Genomic DNA, 15234 nt, shown 5'->3' with positions numbered 1-15234 from the left:
ACAAAGTGAGTTCCAGGACATCCTGGGCTGTTACACAGGGAAACACCGTTGCGGGGAACGGGGAGTGGGGGAACTCTGTCTCAAAAAATACAGCCCTTCACGGGGCTAGAGAGATGGTTCAGCAGTTAAGGACACTGCTTTTCTACAGTGTCTAAGACTTTATGTTATACTAATCTGGACTCTCAGTCCAAAAAGCTGTAAAATATAAACAATAATAAAAAGCCATCTCTTATAAAGATTAGTCAAACAGCCAGGATTAGAAATGGTGGGAGATCAGGTGGCAGCTTGGCCAAGCAGTCGAAGGTTCTGGTTTAAGAAGCCGTGGGAACTGACAGGCCCTGGTGGGTGGGTGTCAACAGTACACCTAGGGCAGAATGGGGTTATTCCAAGAGTGAAAACGGTCACGCTTTGGGCTTCAATAAGGAAAGGGGAAGCTGGGTCGTAGCACATGCCTATGATCTCAGCACTTGGGATAGGGAAGCAAGGGTTCAAGGGCATCCTGGCTATATAGGAAGGCTAGTCTGGGATCCATGAGACCGGCTCAGAATTCTCAAAGGGGATTTAGATACCAGGATTGAACCATTTCACAAAAACTATGCATAGTTTCTGAGTATACACACACACACATCTTTTAAGAGCTATCGAGATGGTTTGGTGGGTAAAGCAATTGGCCATGCAACCGGACAATATGACTTCAGTCTATAGAACACTGGTTGTCAATGGATGGTAATGAAGTTTTCACAGAGGTCACCTAACAGCATCAGAAAAATAAAAATTTATATCGCAATGTATAACAGCAAATTACAGTTATGAAGTAGCAACAAAAATAATTTTATGGTTGGGGGTCACCACAACGTGAGGAATTGTATTAAATGGTCACAGCATTAAGTAGGTTGAGAACCATGCTCTAGAACCTAGAGAAACATTAAACAAGAGAACCAACTCCACAAAGGTGTCCGCTGACCTCCATATGTGTTCAGTAACACACTAATAAATAAAAGTTTCAGGGTCTGGAAAGGTGGCTTAGCAGTTTAGAGCACTCGATGCTCTTGCAGAGGACCCATGTTTGATTCCCTGCCCTCACGTGGCGGTTCACACCCACCTCTCCCATCCTCTGCGGCTACATGGCAGGCATGTGGTGCCCAGAGATAAATGAAGGAAAACATTCATGTACATAAACCTACAAAAAATACTTAAACTGTTAAAATGTCTCTCTGACACAGGTGGTACGATATCCACATGACCTTTTTTTTTAATTTAACACCACAAATTATACTAAAGGCCCAATGTCTGCATTTATTACAAAGACTCTCAATAAAGGCATGTGCGCACCTCCTCTTGGTGCCAAGACACTGCATGCCGTTTCCATCACTTAGGAGGCTAAAGCTTCTGTGGCAAATAGTTCAATGCTTTAATCCATCAAATCCATGTTTATTAAAGTGTGTGTGTGTGTGTGTGAGAGAGAGAGAGAGTGTGAGTGTGTGTGTGTGAGTGTATGTGTGAGTATGTATGTGTGTGAGTGTGTGTGTGAGTGTATGTGTGAGTGTGTATGTGTGTGAGTATGTGTGAATGTGTGTGATTATGTGTGTGATTATGTATGTGTGAGTGTGTATTGTGTGTGTGTTTATGTGTGTGTGAGTGTGAGAGTGTGTATGTGTGAGTGTGTATATGTCTGAATCTGTTTGTGTGTTTGCATGTGTGTGTATACAATTTTACTTCCAAGTTCTCCTTTATTATTGACCATATTGGCAGTGATTGTAAAGCTAAGCATAGACACTTACTTAGGACTACTAGGTAAAGACCTGGATTTCTCATAATAAGGCAACCTGCAGGTCTACAAGTGGTGAGGTAACGTGAAAGGGGAGAAGTGAGCTGAGCAGGCAGAACAGGAAAATCTCACTAGAGACAAAAAAAAAAAAAAAATACAGACTGAACTCAGCAAAACAGCAAAGGAGCTGGCCACTTTCAAGGCCGCCTTCTGACAACATTCCCCTATGTCAGGCCAAGCTAGGACGGCACACTTTCCATGTATTTGCTAGTTAATGGTACACAGGAAAAAATACTTCTCATTTGTTATAGAAGGGCTACTTGATTGGAAAAAGGCTAGAGTCACACATGCTCAACAGAAGCCCAAGTGACACCCACCTTCCTACACACCTGGTGACCAAAGAGGACATCCAAGCCAACTGCTGTTGCGTGATAGAGCCTACCCCACCCACTTCTGTACACGGTCTCAATTGTGACGTCTGCCTTTTATTTATTATTACTGCTATTGTTATTACTTTTAGTTTTTTTTTTTTTTTTTTTTTTTTGGTTTTTCAAGACAGGGTTTCTCTGTATAGCTCTGGCTGTCCTGGAACTCACTTTGTAGACCAGGCTGGCCTCGAACTCAGAAATCCGCCTGCCTCTGCCTCCCGAGTGCTGGGATTAAAGGCGTGCGCCACCACGCCCGGCTACTTTTAGTTTTTAAAGACAGGGTTTCTCTGAGCAGCCCTGGCTGTCCTGGAACTAGCTCTGTAGACCAGGCTGGCCTCGAACTCTCACAGATCTGCCTATCTCTCCCTCCCCAGTGCTTCGATTGAAGACGTGCACCACTGCCGCCTGGCTGGTTGATTTTTTGGTTGGTTGATTGGTTGGTTGGTTGGTTGGTTGGTTGGGTTTTTTTCTTTTCTTTAAAAAAAAATAATTTTGACCATTAAATTAACTGCAAATTTACCTAGGCTTGGAATAATACAGTCTGCTCTTTTTAACAGTGCCCTGAGGTTTTTCTCAGTGTTAGACTTCCCCGCTGGGTTACCCGCCTGTGTTTTTGTGCTGGAAAAATGGAACGTCACCACGGGTAACATACAAATGGCTCTTGAATTAAAGGTTCTTCAATACATTGCTCCAGAACCCCCCATTTCTTCATCCACATCCTGACTGCTCTCTTTGTTGTTTTCTGAACAATTTAGCATCACTGACAGCTTGGGCTATTTCTCTTGCAGCGGAGCAAGGATCTATTTCCACAGTTCAGTCCTCACCAGTGGTGATGGATATAAATAACTTCTCTCTGGCATCAAACCTGCTGGGATATCTAGTTTCAGTAATAAGCAATTAAGTGTATTCAAACCAGTCCTTATAGTTTCATTAACTCTAGGCTTCCTGCTATGATTTTTTCTTCATTAGCCATTCTCTGAATAAGAAGGATGTTGATGCTGATTCTCAATATGTCCACTCAGGTTTTCAGTGGTTTCTGAAGTTGGAGCCTCATGACATCCCACTTTTAAACTCCACCAAGTTCTGACGTTTCTCTTTCCCTTTGTTTTAGCAAGATGCCCACTGTTCAGAAAAACAAACCACTTGTGTTCAGAGCCTCACAGCTCTGTGTGGTCTCTTGCGGTTCGGTTTCCAGGTTCCTGTTGAGTGAATCACAGTGTTTTACAGAATCTTCGAACCAGCTGCATGCCTTCTCTGCTAAAGTGTGCGTTCTTGTGATAATCATCAGAATCGGCGATCTTTTTTGTTTGTTTTTGAGGCCGGGTTCCTCTGTGTAGTCCTGGCTGTCCTAGAACTCACTCTGTCTACCAGGTTGGCCTTGAACTCACAGAGTTCATCGTGCCTCTGCCTCCCACATGCTGGGATTAAAGGCGTGCATCAGCACCACCAGGCTGGTCAGTTTTATCTTTATCATTCCCAAATAGCTCTGTAACCCCGCTGAGGCCCTCCCCAAGAGCACCAATTTCAACCAATTCAACAATGTATTCCTCCTGAACAGTTGGTTTTCCATTCATGGCTCTAAAATTTCCTTCAGAGATGCGCTCTCCATTCTTCTCATGGGCTGCTGTTGCAAGATCTCGCTTCCGACAAGCTGTCGCTTCTGTGTTGTCCTTAACAGGAGTTCCTGTGGTGGGTTTCTGATCAACTGCAGGCTCACTCGGTGTGTTCTTTGCTCTGTGAGCGTATTCCATCGTGCTCACGGGTTCCTCAAAATTGAGAGATGCAGGGGAACTCTTTACAAGTATAGATGTTCAGGCACATCCCCCAAGAGAACCTCGCAGGAGGTTAGTTAGTTTAGATTCTGGGTAAAGAATAACAGATATTATTTCCACAAGAGCGGTAATAACTCTTCCCCAAAGTCAACAGACACTGATATTTCCAGCTTCCCGGACGCTTTTGTCAACAGCTCCAGGGTGGGCAGATTCTCATTTCCTGCAAGATTAACCGAATTCAGCTTCCTAGGCTCTTCTCTGTCAACTGTGGTTCTTTTTCCTTTCCTTTCCTTTCCTTGCCTTGCCTTGCCTTGCCTTGCCTTGCCTTACCTTTCCGTCTGTGTGTGTGTGTCTGTCTGTGTGTGTCTGTGTGTGTCTGTGTGTGTGTGTCTGTGTCTGTCTGTCTTTTTCTGTGTGTATGGTAACAGAAACACTAGAGCAGGCCCTCCTCAAGGTTGCCTGGTTGTTCTTGCTGCCCCTTCATCCCTGTTGTGCACTGAGATTTCCTCCAGACCTTCAACGATCACTCCTCTCTTGTTACCGGATCAGACACAGCACTCTCTCAGACATGGGTGGCCTAAGAGTATCAAAAAGTTCTTCACAGCAGGGCCGTAGTGGCGCACACCTTTAATCCCAGCACTCAGGAGGCTGAGGCAGGCAGAGTTCTGTGAGTCGAGGCCAGCCTGGTCTGCAGAGTGAGTCCCAGGCCAGCCAGGGCTACACAAAACCCTGTCTCAAAACCAAAACAATAAAGTTCTTCATTCTAGATATCCAATCGAGACACTTTGATTGAAAATCCGGTACCATTATCAGTTAAATTTCTGCCAAATTGGATAAGTTCATGAAATTATACCAAAGGACCCACCTCACAGGTGACCTTTCATTTTCTGTTGTAAAAGTTTTTCTAGTGAGCTGGTGAGATGGCTCAGAGGGTAAGATCATTGACTGCTCTTCCAAAGGTCCTGAGTTCAAGTCCCAGCAACCATATGCTGGCTTACAACCATCCATAACAAGATCTGACTCCCTCTTCTGGAGTGTCTAAAGACAGCTACAGTGTACTTACATATAATTAATTAATTAATTAATCAATTAATTAATAATAAATCTTTTTTAAAAAGTTTTTCTAGTGCTAGTCTGTGAAGATGGTGCAATTATTGCCCATAATGACTTCATCTAGGGTCGGACAAACAATACTTTTGTAAACATCCCCTAGTTCAGTAGATATGGCAGACAACTTATCACAAGTAAGCGTTTTCTTGTCGGTAGGCCCTCCAGTTGACGCACTGAGTTCTTTTTGTGCCTGATCACATTCTCCTACTAAATGTGTCAGCTCTCCTCCCTTCCAGACGACACGCTGTGCACCTCCCCACCACCGGGACAGTCCTGACCTTCTGATCCTTCTTCCTCCAGAAAGTTCGTCCTGGAATGTAGTCTTACTTGGGGCGACTTTTGCTGTGGCGAAATACCCCAAGGGCAAGCAGGGTTGGACAGTGGGCGGTCCAGGGCAGAGGCAGCAAATAAATAAATAAATAAATAAATAAATAAATAAATAAATAAATGCAGTATGTCTGCTGAGTCTCCTCTTACATCATGCAGCTGACCCTGTCATCCTGAGTGATACTGTGACCTTCCCAAGCTCCAAGCAAAACAATGGTGTCCAATTAAATTACCAGGTTTGCAAATGACCTTCAAATGGACAACTTCGGTGGAAAGTGATGGTTTTCTACTGCCTTTGTGAAAGCACCACAAACTTAGTGGCTTAAAGTAACACAAATTAGGGCTCGGGGAAGGGGGGGCCTGATAGGCAGAGGAGGAGAGTTTGAATCCCTGGCACCCAAGCCCATGCCCAGTGACTATGAAGGCCCGCCTGGAATTCCAGCCTCTAAAGGCAAGATCCCCAGGGCAATTTGTCTAGTAAGAGGAACCAGATCAGGAAATTCTGGCTTGATTTTGAGGCCCTGCCTCAGAGAATAAGGTAGAAGAGCAAGCAAAATGATTCCCAAAATGCACCCCAGGCCTCCACATGCCTGGACCACAGGTTCATGTTGTTGTGTAACAGTTTCTGTGAGGGAGGGAGGTAGAAGTCACAGGTCTGGAACAGTGGAATCTTGGAGGATTCTTAAAGGCCCCTCCCTAGCTATATGGAAGGAGTAAAGAAGTGTGGGGGAAGGAGAAGCTGACCAGGCAAGCTACAGACAGGAGACTTCTTGGACTATTAGGCAGCCTGTAAATCATACAGAGTCCCAAGTTGCAGCTTTCCTGAGCAGGCACACATGTGAGAGTGAGCTCTTCAGAGATACACTGTTGCCTTTGAGTCCTCCACTTCTGTGACCTCTTACCCACAGTCCTGTGAGTTACCAAAACAACAAGAACCTCATACTTCACAGAGTTGGACTTTAGAGCAATTGCTACTCTTCTCTGTTATAGGTTGAGGTTTGGCCTGTTGCTGTGTAGCATAACATTTCATAGTGGCTCTGGTTGCCTCAGGAACGAGAAGATCCCCAGGTACACAGAGGATGCTATGTAACCTTGCCCCCCAACCTATCCCTGATTGGTCAATACAGATGCCTATAGCCTATAGCTGGGCAGAAGAGATAGGTGAGCTTTCAGTTCCCAGGCTTGGGGCCTGAGGCAGGAGACCATGAGAAGGTAAAGAGAGGAGGAGACACCATCGGAAGTAAGTTGTGAAAACATGGCCATGAGGGCTGGCCAATTAGAGTAAGAGCAACCCAGCTGGAACACGGCAAGTCATAACTCAGGGTTATTGATAGAGAAGTAGGCAAAATAGCTTGGAGGGTAGCTATCTGCCCAGCTCTAGTGCTTTAAAGGTTTATTATAAATATAAAGGTTGTGTGTTTTTTATCTGGGAACTAAATAATCCAAGGCAGGGTAGAGATCCCCAGTTAATATTAAATCTTTACTACAACAGTTGTGGGTTCCCTTTCTGGTGAGTTGATGTATGTGTTGAGTCTTGCCTAGAAAAATCCCGTACACAATAGTATGTGCCAAAACACATAAAATATGCACATGCCCACACGCACACATGAAAGTAAAACATAACACAAATTATTGGTTTTTAGACAGGATTTTGCGTATGCCAGGTTGGCTTTGATCTCAATAAGCAGCTCATGGTGACCTTGAACATCTGATATTTATGCCTCTGCTTTTTTTTTTAACTTTATGTGTATGGGTCTTTTGTCATGTCCAGTGCCTACAGAGGCCAGAAGAAAACATCAGATCCCCTGGAACTGAAGTTTCAGACAATTGTAAACGGCCATATAAGGAATGGAAGTTAAATCCAGGACCTCTGGAAGAGTAGACTGCACTCTTAAGTGCTGAGCCATCTGTGGTGGTTTGAATAAGAATGACCCCCATAGGCAATATATATTTGAAGGCTTAGTCATGGGGAGTCACACTGTTTGGAAAGGATTAAGAGGTGTGTGTCCTTTTTGGAGGAAGTGTGGCCCTGGTGGCGGGCTTTCAGGTTTCAAAAGCCCACACCAAGGCCAGAGTCTCAAGGCCTATGCAGCAGGATGCACCTCTCAGCTGCTTCTCTGGTAGCACACTTGTCTGCCACCGTGCTCCCACAATGACTAAACCTCAAACTGGAAGCAAGATCCCAGGTAAACATTTTCTTTTATAAGAGCTGCCTTGGTTATGATGTCTCGTCACAGAAATAGGACAGTGACTAAGACACCAGCTTTCTAATCCCTTGACTCCTTTTGTGAAGTCCTGGGATGTACAGGCATACACGCCACACCCAGTTTAAGTGGTACTGAGGATTGAGCCCAAGGTTCTACACGTGCTAGGAAAGCTATACCAGCTCTGCCTCACCCTCCGCTCCCACACATTAACTCTTAGCAACGTTGAATCGGAAGTTGTCTGTTACTGTGCAGTTGCTGTGAAGAGACACTTCAGGAGGGCTTAAACAACAAAGCCGTCTTCCCAGGCCCCCAAACTTGCATTTTAAAATGTGTGTTTCACATTTATAAATTACACTTGAATTTTTCAAATGTAACAAAGTTAAAAACATCCCAAGACCAAGTGAGTGTGATCAGTCTAAAGAAAATTAGAAACACTAAGGGATTTGAACTACCCAGAAGATAGGGGCTCTAAGAGGCGATATATCATGAAATATAGACACTGAAATAGCATTTCCCTAGATTGAAAGGAGAATGATTTAGGGTGAAAGGGCCTGCTCTGGATCGAAGGTATGAGCACCCTTCCTCCGTCCAGATCCCAGCAATAACACATTTTAAAAGCTTATCTCAAAAACTAAACATTGTAACAGATGCTCCCCCCACCCCCACACACCTTTCACCCATTAACAGAGGAACACAGAAGTGACAGCACATTTTCATGAGAAACGGCACCACCTACTTCCTGGAAACCAAGAACTCCTTTTATCCAGTGAAGTCTTGTTTCAAGGGCCAACAGAGATGACTTGGTGGGCAAAAGCGCTTGTTATGAAAATTTGACAGCCTGAGTTAGATGCCAGGGTCACATAGCAGAAAGAGACAATAGATTTCTGAAAGTTGTCTTCTGCCTCCACAAGTCACGGCGTGTGCACATGTGGCGCACACAAACACAAAACAATAATATTTAAGTGTATCTTTTAAGAACAAAGGAAATATAAGGACCTTGTCGAGCATACATTATCAAAAGACTGGCCCCCATAGGAGATGTTCAGTGAGCCAGTCATGGCAGCTCACACCTGTAATCCCAGGACTAGATGGCTGGGACAGCACATGCTAAGACCCTGTCACAAAGTAAACTTTAAATGATGTCTTCTAGCAGGAAGAAAATCATATTAGGTGCAAAGTCGTGCGTACGCAAATAGGGAGAACAGAAAGGACAGGACATAGCCAGATGAAGCCAGCCTCTTTTCTCCCTCCCTCAATCCTTCTGTCCCTCCTTCCTTTACCTAACATTTGCTGAGACAGTCTTAAGGATAGCCCCAGGATAACCTGAAATTTACTATGTTAGTCCAAGTTGGCCTTCCTAAATGCTGGAATTACAGGAGAAAACCACCACACATGGCTAAAATTCTTTTTTTTTTTTTTTTTTTTTTGGTTTTTCGAGACAGGGTTTCTCTGTGTAGCTCTGACTGTTCTGGAACTCACTCTGTAGACCAGGCTGGCCTCGAACTCAGAAATCTGCCTGCCTCTGCCTCCCAAGTGCTGGGATTAAAGGCGTGCGCCACCACGCCCTAAAATTCTTACTTAAATCTCTTTGAGGAAAGATGAATGTGATGATGCACACCTGTAATCTCAGCCCTCAGGAGGCTGAGATAGGAGGACCCTTAGCTCAGGATCAGCCTGGACTGCATAGTTAGACAATGGCCCAAACAAAGCTCTTTATCAGACTGTTTTTTAAATCAGACATTTAAGCACAAGTAGTGATCATATGTATTAGTCTGGGATGCTATTAAAAGCAACCATAGTTGGGAGGCAGAGGCAGGCGGATTACTGAGTTCGAGGCCAGCCTGGTCTACAAAGTGAGTTCCAGGACAGCCAGGGCTACACAGAGAAACCCTGTCTCAAAAAAAAACCAAAAGCAAAAAAACAAAACAAAACAAGCAACCATAGACTGGGTGACCTAGATAATAAACATTTGTGTTTTTATCACAGTTGTAAAAGCAAAAAAAAAAAAAAAAAAAAAAAAAAGGGAATTGAGGGAACCTGCATAGATAGTCAGGTTCTGGTGAGGGCTTTCTTTCTGGCTTGCTAATGGCCGCTTTCACACAGAGTTCTCACATAAATGAGAAAGCAAAGAATACTCCCCTAAAAACACTAATCCTGTCGTGCCAGATGCCGCCAGGATGTATTGTTTAACCTTACAGACTCTAATCCAAACAGTCACATTTGGGTTGGAGCACAGTTTGGTCCACTGAACTATAAATTGTGGAGTTGGTAACCTGCAGAAGTAAACTTTCCATTAAAAAATATATATATATTATATATATATATGGATATATATATATGGATATATATGGATATATATACATATATATCCATATCCACAACAAACAATTCAAGAGAGGGATGAAAAATACATTGTTACAAGCTTCTACTATGGGGCAAGTCTACAATATCTCGGTTTTTTTTTTTTTGCACTTTTAAAATTATTTATTCTTTCAATTTAAGAAATTGAATGGATCTGAATTACTTCACTCAGGATGATATTTTCTAGTTTCATCCACTTCCTTGCAAAATTCATGATGGCATTTTTAATAGCTAAATAGTATTCCACTGTATAAATGAACCACATATTCTGTATATATTCCTCAGTCAAGGGACATCTGGTTGTTTCCAGATTCTAGCGATTACAAATAAGGCTACTATGAACATGGTGGAACATGTATCCTTGTGGTATGGTGGGCAACTTTTTGCCCAAGAGTGGTCTAGCTTTGTCTTCATGTACAACTGTTTGCAATATTTTGAGGAACCACCAGTTTGATTTCCAGAGTGGCTGTACCAGTATGCAATCCCACCAGCAATACAATATCTCTTAATTGAAAGTTAATTGAAGTTATTCCTGATAACCCTCTTGCAACTGCTGAAATAAGCAGAGAAGAATACAAGTTACAGAAACCACAGAAGCCTAGTGAGCAAAGCACACACATGCCACTATGATCCAAGCACATATGGAGAAGAGAGGGAACGCCAAGGGCACAAGCAATAAACCCAACATAAAAGAGGGCATACGGGGCGAAGCCATGCTCACAGACAGTGAGCTTTCTGTGCTTCCAGAAAGACAGAGCGTAGAAACTTTTTCTGTTCTGCCAAATAGAACAGGATTGAAAACATTACCTATACAGCGAATGTGAGACGTAACTGAAGGTAAAAAGCAGGGAGAACACAGGGTCATAGAGACTCCAGGTACAACAGAGGGCTGAGCTCCATAGGCCTGGCCTTGCTGTGGTAGGTGCTTAGGCTATGTTAGAAAACACAAGGGGCTTTAGACATAACAAGGGGAAAAGTTAACAGACTTCAGTAGAAAAAAACAAAACAAACCAGTAAAGGGCATGCCGAATTAACAGTACCTTTACACACAATCCGCTCTATTCCAAACAAAGATTACAGAAGAAACTTCAGCCTGACTTTTACACTTGGACACACACACTTAGAAGGGAGCTAGTGGTGATTTGTGTCAGGCATTAAAGGAGATTCCCCTCCCTTAACAGAGTCTTCTCTTAACCACGGAGCCACCTCTCCAGCCCCAACAGAGTCTTCTCAAAGAAGACCAAGCAGGACTCAGCCGGTTCATTCCTGGTGGGCTGCCCTGTGCATTCTAGCAGACTGGTCAGGGAGCCTGGACTTCCATCAACCCAGAAATAGAGAGGCTAGAATGGTGTCAGGGGAGGCCTAATAGAGTAACCACTCAGCAACAAAGTGTCCACTGCCCTTAGGTGAGGGAGGCCCTATGTTACTAGAAATGAAGCCCTCCACTCCCAGCAGCCAGGGTGTTACAACCAAGGCGTTACAACCACCACTGGCTGGGCTATCTGGTTCCTGTGCCTATTGTCTACTAGTGACCAAGAAGCAGAGTGAGAAATGTGGACCCCCCAGTATCCTGGCAGGAGCCAGGCCCAGTTTCACAATGCCTTGCCATCAAAAGAGATGGATCAAGGGGCTGGAGAGACGCACTGGCTGCTCTCCCAGAGGACCCAAGTTTGATTCCCAGCACAGACATGGCAGTTCACAAGCATTTGTAACTTCAGCTCCAGGGGATCTGACACCCCCTTCTGGCCTCCACAGGCACTGCCTTCATATGCACAAACCCACACTCACACTCACACACACACACACACACAATTTTGAAAGAAAAGAACAAATATAGAAAATAAGGGGGGGTGTGGACCTCAAAGACAATGTCTTAGAGTAGTTTCTTCCTAAGTTCTCTAGAATATTCTATGGTCAGGTGGAAGATGATGCCAACTGAAGCTGAGACTCTTCTGTCTTATGCAGTTCCAACTGGGGATGGTGCACAGTCAGTTTTGCTCACTGAGGCCAAAGTCACTTTAGATGTCTTTGCTTACCCTCCTGAGGCTGCTCAGTTTGTAGATCTTGGGGTGGCGAATGGTTAATGTTCAAGGAGTGTGGAGGTATCAGAGAGCCTGCTGACTGCCGGAGCACTGAGATCTTTACTGGAGGACTGTTCTCAGCAGTTTCTAGTCCTGCTCAAATGTGCACATCCTGGAGAACAGGGAAGGCTGCTGAGAGCATCCTCTGAACCTGAGAGTTAGCCTTCTCAATCCTGCAAATGGAAAACCACACGGCAGAGAGGAAGCCATGGAGATGGAGAAGCCTGTTGACCTCTGGCACAGGATTGGAAATCTCCTTAGTGACCCTGTTCTTAGCCAAAGGGGAGGGGGTGGGGCTACTGTGCCCCAAGCCCTTTAGCGTAGAAGCCTCTTGCTGCCTGGGCTTCTCAGTGTATCTTTATCCAGCCCTCTATGACTCATGATTCCTGCACCAAATATGTCCACTGGTCAGCAGTCTCAAGCAATGCATTCCCTCTTGAAGTGTGCCTGGGCCTCCAATGAGTGGAGACTGCCAAAGTGGAGACATCCCCAGAGCTAAGCCATCCTGTGGGAGTCACTCACAGCAGACTCTACAACTGGATTTAAGGCTTATGAAAACTGTGGGCTTTCTCCTATGACTGGGAATAGCTGCCAGTTTCTGGTCCAATGCTCCTGCCTACATGATGGAGGAATCTTTCATCTCCTCTCCCCTGCTAGAGTATGGGACTCAGCTTCATTCTTTCTGCTTAGCCTTCCTAGTTCTCCAGGCTGCTCAACCATCTTGTGACCTCCTATGTGGTTTGTATGAAAATGGCCCTCATAGGTTCATAGGGAGTGGCACTATTAGGAGGTGTGGCCTCGGTGGAGTGGGTGTGACCCTGTTGGAGGAAGTGTGTCACTGGGGGTGGACTTTAATAAGATTTCATATGCTCAAGCCAGGCCTAGTGTTACTATCTCTTCTGCTACCTGAGAATCTGGATGTAGAACTCTCAGTTCCTTCTCCAATACCATGCCTACTGCATGCCATGCGTCCCACCACCATGCTAATGGATTAAACCTCTGAAACTGTAAGCCAGCCCCAATTAAATGCTTTCCTTTAAAAGTTATCATGGTCACCGGGCGTTGTGGTGCACACCTTTAATCCCAGCACTCGGGAGGCAGAGGCAAGCGGATTTCTGAGTTCGAGGCCAGCCTGGTCTACAAAGTGAGTTCCAGGACAGCCAGGGCTACACAGAGAAACCCTGTCTCAAACCACCCCCCCCCAAAAAAAGAATTACCATGGTCATGTTCTCATTATTTAAACTTTTCTTTTGAGTTCTGTATTTTATGCGGGTGAATGTGTGTATGTATGTGAACCACATGAATGCCTGGTGTCCATGATGGTCATAAGAGGTCATCAGATCCCCTGGAACTGGAGTTATGTGTTACAGATGGTTGTGAGTCTCCACGTCGGTGCTGGGAATAGAAGCCAGGTCCTCTGTAAGAGCAGCAGGCTCTCCAAACCATCGACTCATCTCTTATTGCTTAGCTGCTCTTGTTGCTTCTTACTGTAACTAGCAATCTATGGAAAAAGAAAGAAACAAAGAAAGCAAAAAAGAATGAAAGAGAAGCCCGGTGTAGTGGTGCACGTCTTTAATCCCAACACTCAGGAGGCAGAGGCAGGTGGATTTCTGAGTTCGAGGCCAGCCTAATCTACAGAGTGAGTTCCAGGACAGCCAGGGCTATACAGAGAAACCCCGTCTCGAAAAACAACAAATAAACAAACAAACAAACAAAATGAAAGAGAGAGAGAGAGAGAGAAAGTCTAAAGCAAGTAAGGCCCATGCTAAACCGGATTATGTGGAATAGAATCCAGAATAGTTGGACAATGGTTCAAATTCTTCATTGGTTATTTTTCCACAAGAAGAGAGACAGAGAGAAAGGATTAAATACAGGTAGAAAGCCAATTCTCAACAATTTTTAGAGAGTCCAAAAACATAAAATGTGTGTGTGTGTGTTAGGTATGCATGTGTTCTCATGGGTGAGTACACATATCATCATGATACCCAAACTAAAGACATATTAAAAATAAGAAGCCACAGAGTAGCAGTCTTCTTCATTAATATAAACATGAAAATATTTTAAAATATATTAATATGAAAATATCATAGGTATTAATATTATTATGCTCCTACTAGACTTTCTGAAATTACTGCTTATTGTTAAATTTTTATTTTTATTTTATTTTTTAATAAATTTAAAAATACTTGTTTTTTGTTAATTATATGCATAAATTTGTCTGTATAGATATGTGCACATACATGCATGTGCCCTTAGAGTCTAAAAGGGCACCGAGTCGCCTGGAGGTGGAGTGAGAGGCAATTGTGAGATACCCGACGGAGGCTGGGAACTGAACTCAAGTCCTCTACAGGAGCAGTATCCATTCTTAACTGCTGAGACATCACTTCTGACCTCATTATCAACTTTTAAAAATATTATCAACTGGAAGCCAGATATACAGGAAAAGAATTATACACCATGACCAAGTGAGGTTTCTTCTAGGAATACAGGCCTAGTTCAATATTGGGAAATAAAAAATAGACTAAAGAGGAAAAAAAAAACCCTTATCTGCCCATATAGGGCAGGAAAAAAATTAAGTTCTCATTCATGAGAAAAAGTCTCCAAAGAATATAAATAGGACAAAATGCTTTTGTCTTGTTTTAGACCATGTACAAAAACCAAAACATCCAATTCCTAAAGTTCATGCAATCTCAAGACTGCCTACCCAGAGCCATGGCCATTCACAAAATCCCCAATGTTCCAGCCAGCCCCTGAGGAAGGAGACATTAGATAGGAGAGGAAGAACTAGTTCGTTAATAAAACCTCAAGTCTAAAACTAGACAGTTCTAGGGAAAAATTAGACGAAAATCTGTGACCATGCATAAGGCTATGTTTAAAAGATCTATTCTCTCTCTCTCTCTCTCTCTCTCTCTCTCTCTCTCTCTCTCTCTCTCTCTCTCTCTCTCTCTCTCTCAGTTTCTCATCAAATTGCTCTGCCTGACTGCAAACTAACTCAAGCAATCTGTTCTCACCTTCAGGCTCCTTCTCACTCTATAGCTCCTTCTGTCTTCTGTGTGTAGCTTGCTCTCTCTTCAACCCAACTCTGTAAAACTCTCTCAGTAGAACTGCCTCCTCTCTCCACACTGCTCTCTTTTGAGTAGCTTCTCTTCTCTCCCTGTTTCCGTGAGAGTTGGGCATATC

General features: G+C 43.9%; 2 pseudogenes; both read right to left on the bottom strand.

The window, feature by feature from the left end:
* Positions 1–2793: 2793 nt before the first annotated feature.
* Positions 2794–3593, bottom strand: LOC147001008 (kinesin-like protein KIF11 pseudogene; annotated as a pseudogene).
* Positions 3594–3620: 27 nt separating this feature from the next.
* LOC110307670 (kinesin-like protein KIF11 pseudogene) lies at positions 3621–4538 on the bottom strand (annotated as a pseudogene).
* Between the last annotated feature and the right edge of the window lie 10696 nt (positions 4539–15234).

Source organism: Mus caroli, unplaced genomic scaffold, assembly GCF_978045245.1.
Source record: "Mus caroli unplaced genomic scaffold, Mus_caroli_1 scaffold_15, whole genome shotgun sequence".
NCBI classification, from domain to species: Eukaryota; Metazoa; Chordata; class Mammalia; order Rodentia; family Muridae; genus Mus; species Mus caroli.
The sequence above is the reverse complement of the archived record's forward strand: the minus strand, read 5'-3'. Positions and strand labels throughout refer to the sequence as shown.